Genomic DNA, 23,296 nt, shown 5'->3' with positions numbered 1-23,296 from the left:
TGAGTACAGGGTCTTATGATAAGTGTTGAACAACTTCCCAAGAGATATTAATCCCATTTGCACCTCAGGTAGGATACAAGGAGAAAACTCACCCTTGCTTTGATTTATAATTCTTATTCAATGTCACCTCCATTTCCCTTCAGAGAGAAGATGGTTTGAAGATGGTTGTACCTTCCTTTAAATGTCCCTTTTGAGAGGGGGATGAGGAAGAGAAAGGGAAGGCAGAGTTGCTAAAAAACTTGGAATTCAGTTACAGGAAAAAATGTGCCTGAAAAGCGATTTTCCAAAGCCAAGAGCTCCACAGTATTCAACAGTTCTTCCAGAGCTATAGGATATACAGATACATATCACTCACAGTAACATTCTGCAGGCTCCAGACTCCACCAAATTATCAGTCAGTCTTTCCAACAATTAATGAGGGGGTTGTCAAATATTTAAAACAGAGCACAGTGACTCCTTCCAACACAGCCTGCAGAGGTGCACAGCACATCTGCATATTTCAGCATAGGGGAAAGAGTGAATTTTGTTTCTTATATGAAACTAAAAGATAGTAGGACCAAGGAAACAACATTCCTCCTTACTCCCTTCTGAGCTAGGTCACTACAGTAAGTAACAAAACGCAACGCTGCAGGCTCCCTTCTGCCTTCAGCTTCACCAGGAGAGGAGTTCTAGCCTCAACCTCTGGTTTTTTGTTGGCAATAGCTTTGCCAGATACTTGGCCTTCCTCTGCAGCACTGTGGCCCACTGGACATAGGCAGGAGAAGCTATGGAAAACCTAGAATCAATTCAAAAGAAACAAAGAGCAAGAAAGAGCCCTCTTCACTGCCCTTCTGTGCACATGAGAGGGCACCAGACATAAACCCAGAAAAACACCTGGCCACAGTGGTGAGTTCTATCCATGTCTTCAGTGGGTACCCATTCCTTGTTACCAGCAGGAAATGGAAAGGCCACAACATGCTGATTCTGGATGTTCCCAGACAATATCAGACAGCTTTACACATGCCTTGCCAGGGCAGGACAGCCCTGACCCTCAACAGCAGCTGCCTACGAGCTGCTCAGGCAGCCAAGACTCAGCTATCAGCCTTCTTAGCTCTCCTTAGACCCACCATCGGTCTCCTTCAGTAGGAAGGTCTCCTTTATAAGGAGGGACACCCAACAACATTGCAGGGGAAGAAGAAGAGCCCGGGAAATCCTTAGATGCTGGCTCATGGCAGGTTTGAAACACTTCTGCCTCGCAATAACAGAGCAAGACAACAGGTGTGTGGGTAGAAGTCCAGAGAGCTGTGTTGGGAGAAAGCAGTAGATGCCAGGGAGAGGGGAACACCTGCCAACGAGACAATCTTGCAACTAGTGAAAAAGCTTTGGATATAACCCTTGCCAAGAAATCCCTTTTGGAGGAATAGACCTGTTCTTTTAGCAGCCTTCCCCTAGCAGCCTTGGCTCTAGACTCTGTAGCTGGTCCAAAGCATTTGTCTTGGAAGATGTGGCCTTTGACAATCAAATTACCAGACACTTCAGGTTTTATTGCAGGCCCTCCTGTCTTGGAAAGAGCTAATGAAGATCCCACTGTGCTCCTGGGCCTGTGAGCTCCAATACCTCATGCTTGTGGCTTGGTGGAATGTAGGTCTGCTTATAGCAGCCACGCTTTGCAGCCTCACCCCACCCTCCCTGTAATCCCACAGCCTCGGGAGGAACCCTCTTCTGACTCACAGCAGACACTTCTTTTTTGCTTCTCCCTCCTTCTTTTCCCCTGCATAGTTTGCTGAGTAACATTCAGAAAAGGGCTTTTACCTCCCAAAAGACAGGGCATTTCCCAAGGGCTGCCAGCTGCAAGCATGGGATAACTTCCATTCCTGTCTCGACAACCGGTGACAAGGTGTGGCTGTGTGGAATAGGGTGGAAATCACTGGAATGCCACAGCTGTTCTTCAGACAGTGCAGCAAGCCTGGGAGGCACACATGGTGGGACATGGGACCTGACCAACACCTCACAGGGCCACCAAGAGGTTGTCCCCAAATCATAGCTTTCATGGTACCCTCAAGGGCAGTACTGTCCATCCTCTTCCCAGCTCTGCCAGCCAATTTTCTGCCTGGCTTTGGGAGAGACACAAAAAGGCTAGATCACCACTTGCCCTGCTCAAAGGCACTGGCCCCTCACCTAAAGCTAAGCCCAGATAACTCTTCACCATGCTCTTAGAATTGTCTGGAAGCAAAAGAGCCACATGCTATGTCTAGGTCCTCCTTCTTGACATCTTCCCAGATATGCTCTGATTCTTATGTCGTTCTACACTTCCCTGAAAGGAATTGTCATTATGCAAGATAAGGGGGCTTATCTTAGCCAACACATGCATTTTAAAAGGCACGAGCAACATCTTTAAGGTGTTGGGTTTTTTGGTAATCACTCCAAACTCCCCTATGTATGGACTCTGGGTCAGAGCCTTCCTACTTCACATTGCTGAAATCAGGAACCCCCTTCATCCCCCAGAAACTGCAGCTTGCTCCCCACCCCAGTTGGGAAACTTGCCCAGCTGAATGGATAAAAATTCAGCAAGGGTAGAACTGTCACAAAACAGGGGATCACACGCAGTTTTGCAGCCAAGCTCTACCATGACTGCCACAGGGGAGGTCACTGTCCTGAAGGTCACCCCTTGATTGTGTTCTATCCAGAGCATGCCATGAGCTGGAGGCAGAAGGAGGTCTCTACCCATTCCTGCAGGGGCTTAATCCCAATCCCTGCACTACCCTACTAGAGGAGCACAGGCTGCAAACGAGAGGCTGTCGGGAGAGGACTCCCCAGCCACGGAGTGTGGGCACCCGTACTGCAGGAAGGCTGTTCCTCCTCAACAACAACCACCAAAAAAAAAAAAGGTCATTTTTCTTCTCCCCCCGCTCCTCCCTCCTTCCAGAAAGTCTTGGTTTCATCCCACTGTGGAACAAAAACAAATGCTCTAAACCGCAACATTTTTCACAAACCGGAATTTCTTGCAGTCTGGCCAGCCTTGGTGGATCAATACCAGGCATTTCTTTCCTCCTCTGCTCTGGCCTTTCCCTTCCAGCCTCCTCCCCCCCACCCCACTCACCGAAGGGAATAAGGGAGCCAGAGGTGTCAAACGGAGGAGTCGGGAACACTCCAGCTTGGTTTTAAAAGGGACAGAAAAAACACTGGCGTCAGCCAGAGCACCAGGGCAGGCGCTGAGACCTTGTTTTGGATTTTGCAGAGACTATCCCTGGGGAGAGATGCCTTTTTTTTTTTTTTTTTTAATGCATGGTTTTGTTTGTAAGTTAAAAGTCTCGGGATTTGCAGTCTTTGAAGCATGGTCAGCCTGCCAGATGGAATTAGTCAGTGCCTTTCTGTCGGAAATCCCAGGCAGATGAAGCAGGATGGAAGGACAGCGTTTTTCTCATTTATCAGGAAACCCCCTGCGTTGACACCCACAAATTCAGCCAGAGAGCTCCGCAGGACCCAAAAAGCAGGCAGGACTGAAGGCAGGAAGGCAAGCAGAGGCCCAAAGCTTTCATGTGCATAGATCAGTGTGGCACCACTGAAGGCAGTGGCCCCCAAGCAGATTTACACCGCTCAAGATCCAGCCCAGATGTTTTTGCTGGTCCTTGCCTGAAGCTATAAGATGTCAGCGGAGTTTCCTCTACTTAAAAGTGGTGCTGAATTTGGCTGTCCCTGCCTCTGACTCACACCATCTTTCCATTTCTTCCCACCACGGCCTGTTCCAAATCTCCCTATTTGTGCACCCCTCACAGTGTGCACTCTCACTCCCAGGTGAGCAGTCTCCTTCTGCCATCTTCCACAGTGAGCTTTTGCCTTCCTTCACACACACCCTCAATCCCACATCTAAGCCCAAGTACCCAAGACTCATCTTTGGCATTTTACCAAATCTCTTTTCTCCTCTCCTATTTGTCTCTTTCCTGAGCCCACCACTTGAGTGGGGCTCAACTATTCAACCACTGAGTCTCTTTCCTTAGATCGCCATGTCTCTGCTAAAAGCTTCAGGTCATTCCTCAGGCAGACTGCTGACAAAATTACACTTGGAGAACATGCACTTATTTCCACATTACCTAAAACACCACCCAAAAGGAGAGTTAGTACCACTTGTTCCAAACACAAAATGTATAGATCACAGCCCATCACAAAAACATCAGTGGATGTGAGAAGAGTTCATGAGTGCTAGAGTGGAACTGACAGTCTCCTTGCAAGAGAGACCAGAGCTAATCACTCACCAGCTGAGACCTCAGTTTCATTTCTCACAAGGTCTGGAAGGGGCAGAGAGGCTTGCTGAGGTGTTGGTGCACAGCAGTGCTGTCAAAGCAACCATGCAGACAAATGCATAGGGACTGCACATTTCACCTTTGAACTCCCCAAATCTCCCAGCAGCACAACGGTTACACCATCAGGATGGTCCAAGAAGCACATCACCTAAGTGACCACAGTGCTCAAATACTTGAGGAATTGAGGGATCTCTGTGACTGAGGGATGGATTTCAGTGATGGGTCTCTGAGCAAGGCCTTTTTTAACGAGAAAGGGGCAGTATCTCAAGAGCAACAAGCATGAGACCACAAGCATATGCAATTTATTACTGGTTTTATAATAAATAACTGAACAACCAAAATCAAGGCCAGTTTTCGAAACTGTTTTCAAAAGCCTTGCAACTCCTTTACCACCACACTAGCAGCAGCCGGTCTGTGGGATAAATGCTGGCTATCCGCACTGATGCACATCTTCCTTCCAGCTCCTACCACCCTCTGTAGCAGGTCCTCTGAAACCCACAGCACATCCACAGAGTAACACTGCCCTGTGGTGATTAAATGCAGCTCCAGTCACCTGAACATCCACATCCCAAAGTCACCTGCATGACAGGAAGGTAAAAAGCAATGGCAAAGACCTGGAGCCACTCACAGCCATTGCCAGCACTGTTCATGGTACTGGTGAACACCACAAAAAATATGAGACCAGTCAAAGCAGACAAACGTATTTCCACCACTCAGAATACATGGCAACTCAACAGCTCAATCCACCTTTTTCCATCAGGTCTATCCATAATCCCAAGCTGCTGCTTCTTCAATTCCTTGCTCTACATGGTGCCTTCTCTGGGCCTCTGATGTGGCACTGCTGGAGCCCAACTAGTTCTGCATCTTTAAATTCTGACTCGGAGCACAGACAACTGTCTTAGGAAACCTCAATCTCCAAAAATACCAAAGCAGATCTCCAAAGGAGGCAACAGTGTGCAGCTGTCACCTGGGCTATTTATTACTACAGGAGTAAGCACTGAGGCTTGCTCAATTAAGCAAGAAATGCATGCTTGGGGTGGGTAGAGCAGAAGCTGGACTCCTACATTTTTGATTACATTCTGGCTGCTCAGAAAGACATGTCACTGCAGAGCACAGCATTTGGCTTTCACTCACCTCATGCCTTCCATCTAACCCTGCAGCCTCCCACCCACATAAGGATTCACAGAAGCACAGAAGGAATAAAGCTGGAGGGACCACTGTGGGTCATCTGGTCCAACTTCTCTGCTCAAGCAGGGTCAGCCCAGAGCACATTCCACAGGATTGTGTCCACATGTTCTTGAGTATCTCCAGGGAGGAAGACTCCTCAACCTCTCTGGTTATCTGTTCTAGTGCTCGGTCACCTGCATGGTAAAGTTCTTCCTCATATTTGGGTGGAACTCCCAGTGCATCAGTTTCTGCCCATTGCTTGGCACCACTGAGAAGAGCCTGGTTCCATTCTCTTAACACCCTCCCTTCAGACATCAGCAGACACTGATGAAGTCCCCACTCAGTCATCGCTTCTCAAGACTGATCTGGCCCAGCTGCCTCAGACTTCCCTCATAGCAGAGTTGCTCCAGACCCTTAACGATCTTTGCACTCCTCCACTGGACCCACTCCAGGAGCTCCATGTCTCTCTTGTACTGGGGAGCCCAGAGCTCAGCACAGTATCCTGGGAGAGCCTTCACCAGGGCTGAGCAGAGGGACAGAATCACCTTCCTGACCTGCTGGCAATGGTTTTCCTAATGCCCCCCAGGATACCATTGGCCTTTTTGGACACAAGGACACACTGATGGCTCATGGACAGCTTGTTGTCCAAGCAGGACTCCCAGGTCCATGTGCCTGCAGTGGGGAAAGCCACACCTAGGCTGCCATACCAGCCTGCAGAGGGGCCCACATGGGCTTTGTTTCATTGCTGCAAACAAAAGGGGACACAGACAACAGGAGTGATTTCATTTACTGGAGGTCTGGCCCCATTATGTACTACTTTGTGCATATTTAAGGGATGCTATGAAGCTGCCAACATGGCCCACAGCTGGGCAGAACATGAGTAACCCTAGTTTAGAGGAAGAGGTAACAAAAGAAGCTAAGAGAGGTCTGAAACCAGGAAAACAAGCTTGTTTATGAAGCCAAAAAGAGAGTGCAGCATATTCCAAGACCAAGGGAATTTTTCTCGCAACATTACTTTGCCTTGGCTACCTGGCCACTCTCACATAAACAATGGAGACACACCAAGAAAGCAAGGAGACTTCACAGAGGTTATAAAAATATCACTTGTGTAATTAGACTGAATCAAAACTCATGACTTTCTGGTTGGAAGGAATGCGTGTGTTTCCCCTCTCGTTTCTTTTTCTCCTCTTTTCAGTTTTTTTTCCTCATAAAAATCTAGATAAACAAAAGCCCTAGGATATTGGATGGTTCCCTGCATATTGTTTTAAAAGCAGGAACAACAACAACAGCAACCACCGTGGTGAGGAGGGGAGTCTGCGATTGACGCTGTGCAGCCCCTGTTTTCCTCCGTTTGCAGGAACTCTTCTCACCCTGGCTCTGCCCCACACAGTGTCCATGTGTCCTGTCCCTGGACAGGATGAGGCACCTTCCAGTTGTTCTGTGCCTTCCCACTCTTCCCTCAGCCACAGCAGCACTCTGTCAAGGGTCACATATATAACTAAGCATGGCAAATTGGATTTACATTCCTCCCTCTCTCCTCGGCTTCACGGGCAATTCAATGACTGCCTCCTTACAGACAGATAACTGTAAACACAAGAGGGGGAAAAACACCCCTCTAGACACCCTTGCCTACCATGGGTAGTTCATGAACTCTGCAAGGCAGGGACTTCCCACTGCCATGCACAAGGAGCCCACAGGGCCGCGAGACAGCGCCTGGAAGATCACTCCCACACATTCTCATTCACGATAGCCACCAACATTCACCCGCTTTCTGAAACGCATGAGTGCTGCCAGCTTTCAGCTTCAAAAATGTTGTGTGTGGCCCTAGAACAGAACTATATAGGCTTCAAAATAATAAGACTTAACCAACCCAAAAGAATTTGGAGTATTTTTCATCTGTTTTCTTATTTGGACCCTCGAGGCTTCATATTTTCAAGTGAAGTTGTTTTCTTCCAGGATCAAGAGAGCTGGAAATGCTAGTCTGAAAAAATAAAAATAAATAGAAAGCTGAGAATCTCATTCAGCCTCTTGATTCCAAGAGCTCAAATAAAGACCACAAGTCTCAAATAAAATCCACAAACACCATAAGCTTCATGATGATATTCAGCAAGGGATGCCAGTGTTTAGAAGCATGAAATGATAATTCCCACCTCACTGGATCTGGTTCTATTTTCTTTTCCTCACCTCAAATTCAATGACTGTTTTTTCTGTTCCTGTAGGGACTCTATTTCCAGACAAAAAAAATCAATCTCTTCCCATACATCAGAGGGTGTAATACTATCTATCTGCTAATTGCTTTTGAAATTCTTTAGTCCTTGATGCTTTATGAAAACAAACAATTCAACAGAAGAAAAAGCCCAAGTAATGGTCTTAATGAGAAGCTGCACCAAGAGTTCCACATTTATCCTTTCTGATAGTTTACTGCTGTTCAATCAGCTCTTGTGTGCCCCTAGGCTGCTCTCTCCTGAGCCAACAGAAGACGGATATAGGGTCAGGGGATTGGAAGGCAAACTCCTAGGAAAGAGAGACCCTGGATGGGAGAAACCCAAAGCTCTTCTGAGCCTCCCAACCTTTGGGGGATCAGAACAGGACAGTGGTTTTAGCAGGAAGCTTCATGGCTCCCAGCACTGCCCAAAAGATTTTTTTTTTTTTTTGCCAACTATCATAGATAAGGAGAAAAAAAAAACCCACACAAAACTATTTAGAACAACAAACTTCCTTTTTTTATCTCCTGTCATCAGAGTAGCCAAAGTTCCCTCTTAGAAGAGGGTTTAGAAAAATGGTGATCCCTGCCTCCTTTATACATTTGCTGTAAACACACTCTAAAATCATGCTGTGTTTCTTTGGGGCACATTTGGCAGCGTACAGATAAAGGACCTCCATTGAGAGGGACACAGAGGCATACACTTCAGCTGGGTGACTGTACGTAGACACATCATCACTGCCTTCTAGAGGTGAAACCAAGAAGAGATAGCAGTGTGACACACTGTCGCCAGCTATGCAAATTCAAGCTGCTTCAACTGCTCTCAAAAGGTGTTGATCCAAAGCAAACACGAAATAGAAGTCAATGGATCTGAGTGGAAAATATTATAGCAGTCAAACAGGCTGCTCCAATAACACCACCTCTACCCACAGGTATGTTTGAAGGGGATGGGGAGAGAAGGGGAAAAGAGAGAAGGTTCTGTACTGAAGATCTGAGAGGTTTGGGCTTGTTTGGGGATGAGGTTTTTTCCTGCAGAAATCTCTACCACTACTAGGGAGCTGTGAGAGTCCCAGAATGCCAGAGGCTGAGATGGAAATATCCTTCATGAACTGCTGCAAGCAGCCACAGGGCCTTCCATAAATCACTGCAAGCTCAAATTGGGGTAATTAACATATAAGGAGGTCATGGCCCAATCATTACTGAATGCTCACAGCAGAGCTGTGATGAGTAAAGCCGTGCAGCATCCCACTCCACTGCTGGTTATCTATGCCCATCATCCCCAGCATCCTGACAAGGGGCAACCCTCTGGATAAAAGTCAGGTGCAAAAACTCATTCCACAAACAAATCTTAGGGCTAAAAACTTAGCTTACAGGGTCTCTCACTCCAGCGAGCAACAAAATCAGTTTTGCAACCAGTAGAAGTCACCCTCTTTCTATATCTTCGCATACATGCACAGAAATATCCACACCAAGCCAGACCCCCCCCAGCACACTCCATGTGTTTGCATTGAGACATCCAGAGAACAACTCTACAACAACCTCCAGGATCCATCGGCCAGCAGAGATGGCCCAGACACTTTGCAAGGAGAAAAGCTCTGCTTGTGCAGCAAGGAAACACAGCTGCTGTGGCAATGGCATTTTAGCAGGTCAGATCTGAGTCTGGAAAGCAACATTCCATCTTGACTCATCCCTGCCTGGAGGGTTAGCAGTTCACAAGAGGCCTGGTAGCACGAGGCTGCAATAGTTGTGCAGCACATCTGCTCCGCTATCTCAACACATGGACAGCTCCCACTAGTATGATCCACCCCTTATTTTTACATCCACCAAAATACATTGAATTCCTTCCTTCTCCCTCAGAAATCCAGTGCTGGCCTAGCTCACCACCTTCTTTGTTGGACAGCTCAGTCACTCCAAATTCATCCCGCCAATGCTGGTGAGAGATGAAACCAGATCCTGGGGCTCCACAGCCCAAAGCTGGTCCCCTTCCAGGTCCCTGAGAAATCCTTTGCGGTCGCAGGGACGTCACTGCTGAGGTGGGATCTACCTCAGACTGAGGAGGCTGCCTCTGGTTGTTATTAGCTGTACTAAGGATTCGAAGGACACGGAGGCATCAAGCCAGCTTCTACTCCAAAATGCAGAGATCCTACATTTGCAGAACATGCATCTGGCCTTCATTAATTCTTAAATGGTCCAACGTGGAATCAGAGTGGGGGGCAGGGAGGGAGCTAACACACTCGACGCTGAACGAGGGACATTTGTTCGTCTGTTTGGCTTTGAAGATGTTTCTGATCGGAGAGTGTCTTATCCAACAAGCTCATGCTGCAGCAGCATGGCCCTGGATGCTTGTGTGGGACAGATGACCACCTTGATAAACTTTGAGGCCAAGCCCTTGCTGGAGGCTATCACACACCTGAGGATGGTAGCCAGGGGGCCAGGCCAATAGAGGAGATTGGAAATTCAGCCATGAAAAGGTGATGAGATGGTCTTTCACCCTGACAAAAGGAGGAACTGGACTCAAACATATTGTCAACTCTTGAAGAGCAGATCTCAGAGCATGGGCAGGCTGAAGAAATGAGGTGAATGTTTGATTCATTCTTTCCCTCCACATGGCTGGAGGCACAACCATCTTTTCCCTAAGGACCTGAGAATAAACAGAAAATTACGCACACACACTACAAAGATCAATGTTTCCTCCAAGAGGGAAGAGCATCCCCTGTCTGGAAGACACAGAGGTGGCAGATTGAAGGAGAGTTTCAGTCTGGCTCACAAGAATCAGAGTCCATCTGTGAGCGTGGCTGTGAGTGTACATGAAGAGTGATTCAGCACATATGAATATCTAGATAGGTGGGTCGCTGAGCACGCAGCTGAGCATGCTTGTGTGGGCAGCACAGCACATGGCAGAATATCAGGACACAAGCAGCCTGTGGATAAACAAGTGTGTCAGAAGTGAAAGGACACAGCAGAGAAGGGGACATGTGTGGAGGAAGAAGTCAAGAACTGTGCCAACTTCCATCTTCCATTAAATCTGGAACATTCCCTCACTTTGCTGTGGCACAGCAGCCTATAGGGAGAAGCAGCCAATAGCCAGTGTCTTGTTGGTGGCATCAGATGGGGACACTTTCACTGATTTGGTGCTCAGAAATGGGGCAGACCTTGGGTTGACCTGACCTCTAAATGAGCAGAGCAGGAACTGCGGGAAATGACGGTGTAAACAGGAAGGTATGAGATAAATAAGAGATGGGGAGGGAAGACATCCATTTAAAGTGGCAGCTGCTTTTTAGCTTCATTTCACCTCTTCTGCTCAGCTAGAAATCAAGGCTCCCACCCTCTTCCGCTCACCTGTCAGAACAGCATACACTTACTACTTACAGCTCTTTCCGAGCTGATGCAAAGCTTGCTTCACGCCCCTGTTAACACCACAGCTGAGGCTGCCCAGAAAACTGGGGAGAACATGTCTACATGCTCCAACAGCTTGAAGGAGAAGACTGGGTACAAGGCCTCCAGCTAGCTGCCGTCTCGGGAGAGCCAGAGCTGTTATATGCAACACAACAATACCCAGGGATCTCCCTTCCACCTCCTCCAGTTGAGGTTGTGGTAGATGCTGGACAATCATGTGATATGAGGCCTCCTCCTAAGCATTTAGGGCAGTTAGGGGAAAAAAAATACGTCAGTAAGGAGCTCCAAATGATGTAGTGTAATGGAACAGAGGGAAGAAGTGGGAATAAGTTCTCTTCTAGCTCCATCCAGGGTTAGGTGTCTCTAGGAACGGAACCTTGCTGAGCATTTGTCCGACCTCAACTTCTGCAAGCTGCAATCTGTGCCTTTTAGGGACAGTACTCTGCCCTGATGGTCTCGGAAGAGAGATCATCAGCCTTTAGTTTCTGCAGCCTGATGCAGCTCCAATTTTAAGCCACTTTTAACATAGCAAATCTACATTTAAATATTAGACATGCAGAGTTCTGTGCTCCCACTCCTGGGTCACAAACACGCTTTTCCCATTCTGATGGCCTAGCAACCAGTAAAAAAGGATGGGGAACCTTCTGGTCGGACTAAGCATTCTTGTTTTCTCTTCAGAACTGGATGTTCCTTGCCTAGAATGAGATTTTAGTCCTGCAATTTCTGATCACTCCTGCTGGCAACTGCCTTTGCATTTGCTCAGCTCTCCCCTTATCCCTTCTCTTAGGCAAGTGGCAGAAGGCTGTGCCCTACATTTCCAGGCAAAATACAGAACTGTCACAGGACAGTGTAGAAGGGATCAGCCCCATTTATCTGGAAAGAAAAAAAAAAAGCCAAGTCCAACCAACTCAGCCCTGTTACAGAAACCCAGTTAAGTACACAAGCTAAACAAAACACAATTAGGTTTCCTTTGGCCAGCCTGGAACATATGGTATTCGTCAGCCAGTCGTGTTCCTCTCTCAATTCTGGCAGGAGATAGCTAACTTGTTCCAAGCACTGAGAAAGCTCCTGGAAAGTCAGCATGCTGAGCAAACTTTTGGAGGGGGGCTAGCTGGGGATATAATAGCTCACACAGACACAGATTTGACAGCATTTCTTCCACATTGTTCAGTGCAGCTCTAGGTTACAGTGCCTCTGGCTTTAATACATTCCTGGTTCACATTGTTCCCAGTGGTATTGCATCTCTACACCCTCATTTGCTAAGCACACACACAGAGTTTTGGGGTTGAGGGCTCCTATCAAGTAGGAAGACAAAGGTGTGAATTTGGGCTCATAAAGAAACCCTAAAAGGACAAATTGCTTCCATGAACAGCACAGCAAGACCTTTTTTACACTACCTTTCCAATGCAGGCTGAAAATGGCTGCTGCCATCCCAGAATGGATTGATGAGCAGTTCCCATCAAGAAAATCACAATAAATACTGTGGTGTCACAGAGACTGGTGGCTGCAGAAAGGAATGGCCTCTGAATTTGGTCATCAACCAGAAAACTGCTTGAGGAGTCTGGCTCTGTGCTAGGCAGAGCCTGCTCTGCTGCAGTTTACAAAGCAGTTAGCAAAGAGCTGATTCACAGAGAAATGAGCCCATGTTCTAATACAAGGACCTGGAAAGCGTGCTGCGGTACAGTAATGCCTGCAAACCAACTGCCACAGCAAAACCAGTTATGTCTATGGGAAAAGGAAGCTGATAAAGAACCACTGATTTATTCCAGTTTCACACTGGAAGTGAGGAGAGTACTTCCCACTGCACAGTCTAGGCCTGCAAGAGAGTTTCAGCTGCTTTTTGTGTCCTCATAGTTTAGCCTCATCATTGCCAGCACTGCTCTGATACCTCTTTCATAGGTTTACTTGGTCTGCTGGAGGCTTTTTGTCAGCAAGGAAGCCAATTTATTCCATCCAGTGCAGTAACAAGCCAGCACTGTCTCCAAGTTTCTGCACTACCTTTTATCTTCCCATATACACTTGGCCTTACTGCACATCTGTTCCTCCCCTGTCCCTGTTGACAGCCTGGTTGGCTCAGGCCACTACAGACTCAGCCTAGCTTTCTTCAGGCAGTGAAAAAGAGCAAAAAGTGGTTGTAAAGTAGAGCAAGAGGATTTCTTCTCATCATTTCTGTGCTCCTTGGCCCACCTGTTTGCCGCCAGAGTCTGGCTTCCTCCCTCATTTACCTGCTAGGCACAGCCATTCTTGTTCCTTCATTGCTGAAGACCAGAGTCCTTCAACTCCCTAATACACAGCTTTTCAGTGACATACTTGCTACATCAGTAACACTTCAGAGTTGTATGGGCTCTTTTACATGCTCCTTGTAACCCTATACTCTTTGTAACAGGAGGTATTCCCTCACTTCCATTTCCAGCTTTTTGCCATCTAACATCTGGCTTAGGCAATAAGCTTCTGTATGTCCTCACTGCATTCACCACTTGTCAAGTTTACTGGAAATAAATGCATTGGGATAGGATATTCCACCCTTTTGGGTTGCTCTTACAAACCAGCCACGCTTGCCATGCTCACCACTTATGTGCTGGGGCACAGCAAGGACTGAAGTGCCTGCAGAAAAATTTTGCATCTGTTTCTCTTAGAGGACTGCTTATCCCCACCACATTCAGAAATTTTGCTGGAACTCACAGCTCCAGTGGGGCATTTCATTAGGATTATGTATGTGCCCTTGGTCAGCTCATCTCTGGCCTGACAGACGTGTTGCTCTTGCTCTACATTTACACAAATGTGATTCTCCACCAAGGATAGTGGGCACAGCACGCTGCTCACAATCACTTCTGGCACAAGCTTCACCAATGCAGCCAGACAAGCCACTTGCCCTTTGCAGGAGGGCACCAGCTGAGTTTTGGTCTGAGGACCTGAAGAATCTACTGCAGCTTCATCCTTCAAGAACATCATCTACCACCCCGTCAGGAGCTGTGTGGAGTGAAGCAACAGTGCATCACCATCCCCTCCCCACAACAAGGAGGTGAGTGTGGCTGGCATTTGCTCTTCTCCACATCACAGACTTCAGTGGGACCTGGTCACTGAGGGCTATTCATCTCTTTTGCTCTCATGTCCTGCTCAGCAATACCCTACTGGGCTTTCCCATCCATCATTACAGGCAATTTCATCTCTGTCCCTTGCTGCGCACTTCCTCCCCTTGCCTTTGAATCAGAGGGTTTTTTCCCCTTCCTCAAAGGAGCTTGTAACATTTACTGCATGCTGTTGGAATCTTTGGACTGAACCAAGTCACAGTTCAGCAAAATCAGACTGGTTTCAGCTTCCTCACAGTAGGAAACTGGTTATACTGCAGCTGTCTCTGTTTTCCTGTTTAAACCATCCTAAGACTCCGTCCTCAGTGGCAGAGGAGCCGCGTGGCTTCTGAAACAGGAGATGGCAGTTGCCAAAGGTCATTTGCAAAGCCATTAAAAGCAAGAGGGGACTTCACAATGTTTCCATCGTAAGCAGAGTTACAGCATTTGGCTCCTTCCTGCAGTCTCCCAGTATCTCTCATTAACACCGGTTCACTACTGCTCCTCTGGGAGCCAAGTGAAATTTCTCTGGCTTCCAGGATGGAGCTGTCTAATGCAAACCTGGTGCAATGTCCCTGCATGCCCTGCTCCAGGCTGTGTGACTTCACCAGCGCCACAGCAGACCGCAGCACCCCCTCGCCGTGCTGCTTTCAGCACCACAGGACTCCTTGTGTTATTTAGGTTATCTCACAGGTTGGAAAGTATCACACGGTATTTTACAGGTCTTCAAACCTGTCCAATGGACAAACAATAAAACCACACATACACAGAGATCTCAAAGGGCACCGTTATGTTGCCTAAGCCTCCCTCTGCTGACAGCGTTCAACCTGCCATGCATCCAGAATTCCTCCCTTTCCCTGTGAGTTCATTGAAGCCACACATTTTTACATGAAAGAGCAAGGTGCCAAATATTCAGGGCTGCCCAGCACAGGTTACTCATTGGCACGATGCAGATAGGCACAGCAGACAAGCTTCCCTTTCAAGCAGCAGTGAGGGGAGCTCTCAAAAATGGACATGTGCAAACACATGCCACATTTGTTTTCTTGTACTGGCATTACTCAGTAGTACCTGCTACGGGAGAAGCACTTCTATGCTGTGAAAACACCCAAGCATGAACATTACTTTTATGTACATGAACAGAAGAATTTGAGAACCTGTGTTAGCCACTTGTAAATGAGTGTGCCCACCTCGCTTGAAAAGCTGGCGCAGCATGCAAGTAAATGTAAGCATAATAAAAAATAATAGGAAACAGACAGGCAATAGAATTAAGAGCAGCAGCCAGCTGGGATCTTCTAACCAGTGACATCAAGGGATTGCTGAGGTAATACACTGATGGGTTTTAAATTAACTGTAACCACTCAGGAAAAAGATCTAGGCGTCACTGCGGACAGCTCAATGAAAACATCTGCTCTGTGCACAGAGGCCATCAGGAAAAAAAGAACCAAAAATGTTAGGTTGAATAGGATAAAGAACAATACCAAAAACGTTATAAATGCCACCACATAAATCAATGACACATTCACACTTTGAGAATGAGCTGAAGCCTGCTCACCCATTTCAGAGCAGGGATAGCAGGAACAGAGGCCAGAGAAGAATGCCAAAAAAATGTTAGAGACACAGAAAGGTTTCCAAGGTTGTTAGAAGGAAAGATCAAGGTCCAAATGGTTCAATAGCTTGCACTAGAAGTGTATAAAATGATGAGTGAGACAGGGCAAATAGGAATAAATGGTGGTCACCTAAAAATACTCAAAAAACACTATTGCAACAGGAAAAAGAAAGCCCATCAATATTTTTCAGATTTTCCAGTCAACATACGGAACTTGATGCCACAAGATGTCAGAGAGTTCAGCTCTCACCACACTGCCATCACAAAACAGTGAATGAAATGTATAGGATACACAGATGCATCCTGGCTGAAGGGCCTGGGCAGGCACTGAACCCTGGGCTAGGAAGAGACAGTGAAACCAAGGGCAGTGAGGAACTTGACACTAGCAGGAATGCAAGGAGAAGGTTAAGAAGAAAAAGGTGCCTGGGAAAGGAAAATAGGAGATAAACTAAACCTGGGAAAAGGTTAAACAAGGTGTTTTGTGGGATTTCATCTTTCAATCTCCAAGTGATAGAGGGGAAATTTTTTTAAGACACTGCTAGACTGTGCCAGAGCATACGCTCCAGTCCTCTGATGAGAGGAAAAATGGAAGATGCTGATCACAGGTGAATGTTTACAGCTGCAGCCAGCTGGGCTGCAGACAGAGCAGCCAAGCCATGAAGAGCTGTCCCATTCAAGCCTACGCTCCAAACACCAACATCCTGGTCTATCCCCAAGTACTGCATTCCCTTTGCAACCCAGTTCACCATTCAAACTTCAAAAATAAACATCTGAATATCCTGCAGATGGGGAAACTCAGGAGCATTGAGTGTTTTCAGTCTATGGTTTGATTTTGGCTGGCACAGAGAGACCAGCTGCAGTGGTGCACATTTTGAGCAGCATGAGGAAAGAATATTTTTTCCTATGTTATCCACTGTGCCTCCAGCTCAGCCATCCTAGAGCCTCAGAGTCTAAGTGTATCTAGTATGTATAGAGCTGGGGGGCTTTTTCCACCACACAGGGACTTGTGATAGCACAAAGCCTCATCAGGTGCCTGCAATTCAGCAAATGCACATCACTGAGCACAATCTGAGCAGGTACTTAACTATGAGGGCTAACAAACCTCTTCAGACAGTACTTTTGTTAAGAGGGTCATTCTGCTCTGCACATGGCTCTGATTTCCTTTTCAAGAGCAAGCACATGGACAAGGACAGCAGAAATAGACCCTTATGGCCACTGAAATAGAGCATTTTTTCTTCATGTTCAGGGATTTCACTCAAGTTCTCCCCAGCTGCAGTACCAAGAGCAGTTGGGGTGGTAACATGAACACATGGGAAGCATTAAAGCACAACCTCACAGCACTTGGGCCCATCCAGACTACTCATATGTCACAGGGCATGAGGCTGCCTGCTTCTCTGTCCATCAATGTGCCCACAGGATGCCCACCGCAGGGCTTTCCTCTGCTTGTGCAGGCCTGGCACTGGGGGTTTTTGCTCCACTGTGCATGACTGGTGGTCTGGATGCCTAGTCAGGCATGGGCCTAAACTGGAAATGTGACACCAGGCAAGCAATCACACAGATTTATGGTAGTGGATGTACCAGCACATGCCCATCAAGCAGCAGTCCTAGTCCTGGAATGAGACCATCCATCCCCAAATGCATGGCTCTTGCCACTCTTCTGTATTGGAAACAGCAGACGGGTAAGAATTTGCCCTACAGTTCTGGGACAGTGGGACATTTTTCCTCCTTTCCCTCTCAAGTGTTCCCCTCCACCTACCCTTCTCCCAGGAAGCACAGAGCATCACAACCAGAAATAAAATCAACAATGGTGCAAAACACACAAATAATGCCTCGGCTACTCGCACAACCTTTGACATCAGCTGCCTGCTCCTGGCTTCCCTTTCCAGCCTGGGAAGCAGGAGCCCCAGCACAGCAACCACAGCACATATCCATTCTCCAGCTGCTTTTCTCCACACCTCCTACCCCTAATCCCACGTGCCCTCCTTCCCCACCCAGTGGGGAACCCCACCACCAACATACCGTGCACACAACATAATAAAGCAACAGAGCACAGTGTTAAGCAAGGCTTTCATGTGCAGCCAACATTTCAAAAGGCACAGTACATGCTGTATGCTCAGTGCCGTCAGACTCCAAGGCTGGATTCTCCAGTGTTTTAGGAAAAAGGTAAGGCAGGAGGAGAGTGTGAGGAGGGGGAACAGACCAAGCTTTGTGGAATTCTTTTTAAGACTGTATGCATGACTGTATAAAAGGGCATTTTTTCCTGACCTCAAAGAGACAATATTATTTCACACAGACCTGTTTCCAAGAGCTGCCAAGCTATTTCTACATGAACCAGTGCCTGGTTGAGGCAGTGACTGTGAAGGGGAAACCCTCTCTCCAAGTACGACATGGAAATTCCTTGACCTCAGCTGCGAAGCCAATCAACACGTGTGCAATGGGCCAATGAAAAAGAAATTAAAATACCAGAGTGGCCAACACAGATGAGGGCAGGTGTGTAAGGGAGAAGGCACAGCCTGCTTTTTCCAGTCAAAAGGCCTGACAAAAAAAACAGGGACACACCAGGCGGGGAAGAGGAGGAAAGCAGGGCAAAACCAAGAGCACTGAGACATTGGTTAGAAAAGCAAAGATATAAAATGCCAGGCAAACAGGTTCTGAATCACATTGTAAAGCCCAAAGGTAGAAAGGCAGGGCAAACAGGCATGGAAGGCAGAAATAAATATTTATTTTAGGCATGCTATCGTTTGCTGTGCTTCACGGAAAGGTTTGGGTGTTCACGATGAGCCCAGACAGAGCCAAATAAATTCATCATCAGTCTAGACCTGGTCACACCAAGCAGTGACTACACCACAGACCTGCACCCTACTCTAAAGCTGTGTTTGCTTTCTCCAGGCCATTGGAGAAAACACCTCCAGAGTGAAACTATTTTTCCTGACTGACATTAAGGACACACCAACATACTGTCTCCAGCAAAAGTCCCACAAACAAGTGACCACTGGATAAAAGAGCTGAACAGCAACAACTGACCCATGTCAAAGGAGACAGAGCCCTTGAGTTTCTTTCTTGGAGAGCTGGATAGCTAGAATTAACACATCTGAACCCTAGAAAACGCTTGTGATCAGGGCTGAACCCTTTAGGATAGGCAAAGCAGCATTGCCCCCACGGCAGAGAACCGACGCGTACCCCAGCCGCTCCCAGGCTCCGCAGGGGGATTAATAACGCTCCACAGTCAGGTGTGAACGTGAGCTCACAGCACTCCTGCAACACACCAGATGCACCGCCTGCTCTCGCCACGGGATAGATGTCAGTCAGAAGGGATCTCCCACTGCCAGAATAATTTGTCTTTTTCATGGCCTGCTCCCAGGTTGACAGCGGGAAAGATGACTGCAAGGTTTGGGCCACAGACCTTCCAAGCAGCCTGCATGAAGCAGAGCAGCAAACACAAGAAGTGCTGGTGGCGTCCATGGGTCAGTTTAAGTGCACACACAAGGAAGGGGATGCACAGCTTTTTCAGGGCCACGAGCTTCTTCTGAGATCAGCCATAGAGACAAGCCACAGCTACAAGCCTTATTTCAACAGTGCCTGTATTTAGGGGAAGTAAGAGCAGTCCATATGCTTTCATCCTTTTCAGAGTCCCAAGAAACTCCACTTAATAAAAACCAGTCACTCCTTACAGCAAGAGTGACATGCACTGAAGGCAACCATTTTGCTGGTGCTTAGGTACTCTGCATTAAATTAAAACAATCAGATTCAAGTGACACCTGTGCTCCAAGACCTAAAACTGGGTCATAACCCACTCCATCCTCAATTAGTTCTCAGAGACCCCCAAACTGCTGGAGTTTCAGTACATGCTGGGTTTCCCCAGTCATAGACAAGTCTTTGAAAAACAAGAGTGACATCCAAGGAACTTGATTCTTACTGAATCTCCAACATGGGTTTCTTTGCACACAACACCAGTTTGGGATATATGGCCTTTCCTGTTAGACATCTAGAAGAATTGCGGGTACCAATCCAGTCTCTCCTCTTCTCCCCTGGTCACCTGCCCCTCTCCTGCTAACGTCAAACTTTCCAAGGTCCCCCAGCGCTCGTGGTCTAGGACAGAAACATATTTATTAGGCCAAAATGAACAGAGTGTGCATGGATTAGAAAATGAGTCCTGTCTGTTCAGCTAGGGTTGGGCAAGCTTGTTTTGCCTGATTTAGAGGCCATTCAAACATTGTGGGTTTGAACATTACTGCATTAGTATTTCACTTAGGAAAAACTGTGAAATAAAAAAAAAAAAAAAGAAATGTGAAGAGAAGGGGAAAAAATCCAGTGGAAACACAAATAATGTATAACGTATATGGGGTCCCCACTTATGCCAGCACATATCTTCTAAGCCCTAAGACATTGCACAGGCTTCCCGTCAGCTAGAAGTTCCTTTGGTATACACAAAAAAAAAAAAAACCACCCACAAATAAATTAAAAAAAAAAAACCAAAACACCACCTTAATCACCATAAAGAGATGGAACAGGTCAAAAGAAATGGATATACATGCCAACTACAGCTGGTCCTAAACTCTGACCTGTCTTCATTCTTCATTTAGTCTTCAAAATCAAGACTATGTAGACCAAGAAGAGAGAACTGATTTGTAAAGCTCCAAGTTACTCAGACCACCTTGGGTGAATCACAGCAGCCTTCTGCATCAACAGGACATGCTGCAAACTCTCCACAGCTCCTGCAGTTGGTTCATTAGCTTTCTCCCTCCCTCAGCTCTACCTGGCTGCTTGTAGGACTCCCAACAGCTCAGCTTTCTAGAGATCATTAGCAGTGGTCATTTCACACCCCTCTGGGGACAGGACCCCCTGAGAGGTGACATTATATTAGGGCTCATCAACTAAAGAACAAGTCCTTCAGGTTCAAGAGCTAACCCTGAGAGGACAGCTGGTCTCTTCCCAAACTTCACCTCAACAGCAGCAGAGGGGAAAGGTGTGAGACATCCTTAGTGCAGGAAGTAAAAGCAAGCAGAGGACACACGAAAGAGAAAATTGGGCACCAGGGAAGAAACTTAAGGTACTGAACAAACAAGGCAGCAAGGCTCTCTTTACCAATCTGACCACTTTAAACCACCTCCTCTATCACCCTTCTCCATTTCAAAAGCAAAAAACCTACAAGGAATCTAGTGGAAACCAAATTGAGAATAGCCTGCCTCCAGAGGCATTGCCACCAAATCCTGAAGGTTGATTTAGGTGAAAACAGAGACAAGAAACAAAGAGGTGGGATGCTGACAATGGACATTGCTTACCTGCGTGCAAGTAAGCTCCACTGGCAGAGAGCACAGCCTGACTGAGCAGTTCTCCCAACACCCTGCAGCCTTCATCCTGAGATCTGCAAGCCCCAGAGAACTCACTCAGGTGATTAACTCCACCTAAAACATCATTCCTTTCTCCTCCCTCTTCTCCATCAAACTTTAAAGCCCCACACCTGTGTGGGTTCATCCTCTGCTCCCATTTACACCTGGGCTACACTCCTCCTCACTAGCAGGTCCCATAAGCTGCACTAATGAGAAAGAGAGCTTGTGTTTGTATCAAGAAACCTCACACAAGGCACCACCGTCACGTTGGGCCATCTTTTCACCCTGCCTCTGGGCTCCTTGTGCCCAGAGGGTATTCTCAAGACAAGCACAGTTGCACAGATGTCAACAGGACTGCCCCAGCCCTGCTCTTGCCTGCAGTTCAGAGGAAGATGCTGCGAGCCCTATATGGCAATGACCCCACACAGGAGGAATCCCTTTTCTTCTCCATAACATCTCTGGCTTCCCCCCCCACCTAATCTATATTTTTTTTCCGGCCCATGTATACTTTCCAGCTCGTTTCCTCTTGCGGTTCTCATTTCCCGCTCCTAGGAGGTGAGCTCATGCGTTTCTCAATTACCAGCCAAAGAAAGAGAGAGGGAGAAAGCAATCTTATGGAAACAGATGAAGTCACGCCTGTATAAGGCCACATTACAGCTTGTGCTCAGAGAGCTGCGGTGCAGACATTGCTGCCCCCAGCCCTGGCAGGGCAGCCCAGCTTCCCAGTCCACAGAGAAGCTGTTCCCCTTGTGCCGAGGGAAGGTGCTCCACCAACAAGCAGGGAACGCAGGGCATGTCTTGCTGGCTTCTCCCTCTCGTCCCCCCTCCACCCCTGCTTTCGATCCTACCGCCCTTTTGTCCACCTCCAGCGATCCCTATGGATCTTTGACTCACTCACAGCACGCCACTGAGTCAATAGCGAGCCCACAGACCATGTGCAAGGCTCCCAGCACTGCGTGCTCTGCCTACGGCTATGCGGACGCCGGAGAAGTTACACCAGGGAAATCTAAAGGCAATTAAAAGCATAATACAAGTGGTTGTTTAGAAAAGGTGGTGGGGAGGAGAGAATAAAATTAAAATAAATAAAGGAATGTTTTAATGAGTGCAGCAGTGAAAGCGGGATTAGAGGTGCCTGAATGGCATCTCTATATTTCCCGTATGGAAGGGAGGGCCGCCCAGCGCAACCAGAGCTGACAAAAAAAATTAGCTGGGCCTCAGGCTCAAGAAACATTTGGCTAGAAAGGAAAGAAGGTAATTGCTGCAAATGTAGACTAATTCAGGAAGCAGCCAGCCCTACACGGGGCCGGTTTTTGTGCTGTTAGAGTGCTACAGACACTTTGTGAGTGCTGGCTTGAGTGGTAGAAAAAAGCCTGGGGAAATAGTAGGAAAAAGCAAACCAAAACAAGACAGAAAACAACAAATTTCTCCTTTCCACAGTTCACGTGTGCTTAGTGTTTTTCTTCCCTCGTCTCTCGCTCTCCAAGGACACTTAGGATCTGCTGGGGGTCCCACTCCGCCCTGCCTTCACCAGTCTATCCGATGGCCATGGAGGGAGCATTCTGAGAGGCTCCCAAAGCATGGAGCATATCCCTCCCTTCCCCCTGCCCCAGGAGAGGAGCGGGCTGGAAGGTGAGGCGCAGGGCACGGAGGATGTGTTTACTCTCATAACACCCCTGTGAGGTGGGGAAGTCATAGCCTCATCTGACAGATGAGGAACAGAGGCAAAGTGAGATTAAAGGATTAGCCCAAGGTCACACAGGAAAAGTTTGTAGCAGAAGTGGAAATTAAACCCAGGTCTCTCGGTCCAAAATCAGTGCCTTAAGCACAGGACCAGACTTTCCTAGAGTTGGTCAACCTTTTATATTTGATAGTTTAATCTCAAACAGAAAAACAGTTTATTTTCTAAATACATATTTTCATAGAAAAGGGAGATGGAGGAGTTCATTTCCTGGAGGCAGGAGCTGCTTAAGATCTTATTTATTTCTGTTTAACTGAATTTCTTTTAGGTTTTTGCATTTCTGATGGTGAAAAAAAATGCTGCAGAAGTTTCAAAGCACAGGAACACACTTCTTTTTGTTAATAATTCATCATGGGAAATATTTTCCACTTTCCAGCCAGTTCTGCCTTGCTTCTCTTTGCCTTACCAGGTTTTTAATACCTTTTCATTATTATTTTTTCATAGCCTCAACTTGCTTAGAAAGCCCACGTCTAAACAGAGGCCTTTGTTGGAGAACACTACTGTCACT

The 23,296-nt window shown here is 47.2% G+C and overlaps 1 long non-coding RNA gene across 2 annotated transcripts in view; it reads right to left on the bottom strand.

Moving 5' to 3' along the window:
• LOC135303425 (uncharacterized) overlaps positions 1-21,132 on the bottom strand; it is an 84,695-nt gene extending 63,563 nt beyond the window's left edge. The window contains exon 1 of one of the 2 annotated variants that reach the window (XR_010364910.1): positions 21,003-21,132. This is a non-coding gene — a long non-coding RNA (uncharacterized LOC135303425). The remainder of the gene's footprint in view (positions 1-21,002) is intronic. The other variant, XR_010364909.1, reaches the window with a different exon arrangement.
• Between the last annotated feature and the right edge of the window lie 2,164 nt (positions 21,133-23,296).

The sequence above is a fragment of the Passer domesticus genome, chromosome 6, assembly GCF_036417665.1.
Source record: "Passer domesticus isolate bPasDom1 chromosome 6, bPasDom1.hap1, whole genome shotgun sequence".
Classification (NCBI taxonomy): Eukaryota; Metazoa; Chordata; class Aves; order Passeriformes; family Passeridae; genus Passer; species Passer domesticus.
The sequence above is the reverse complement of the archived record's forward strand: the minus strand, read 5'-3'. Positions and strand labels throughout refer to the sequence as shown.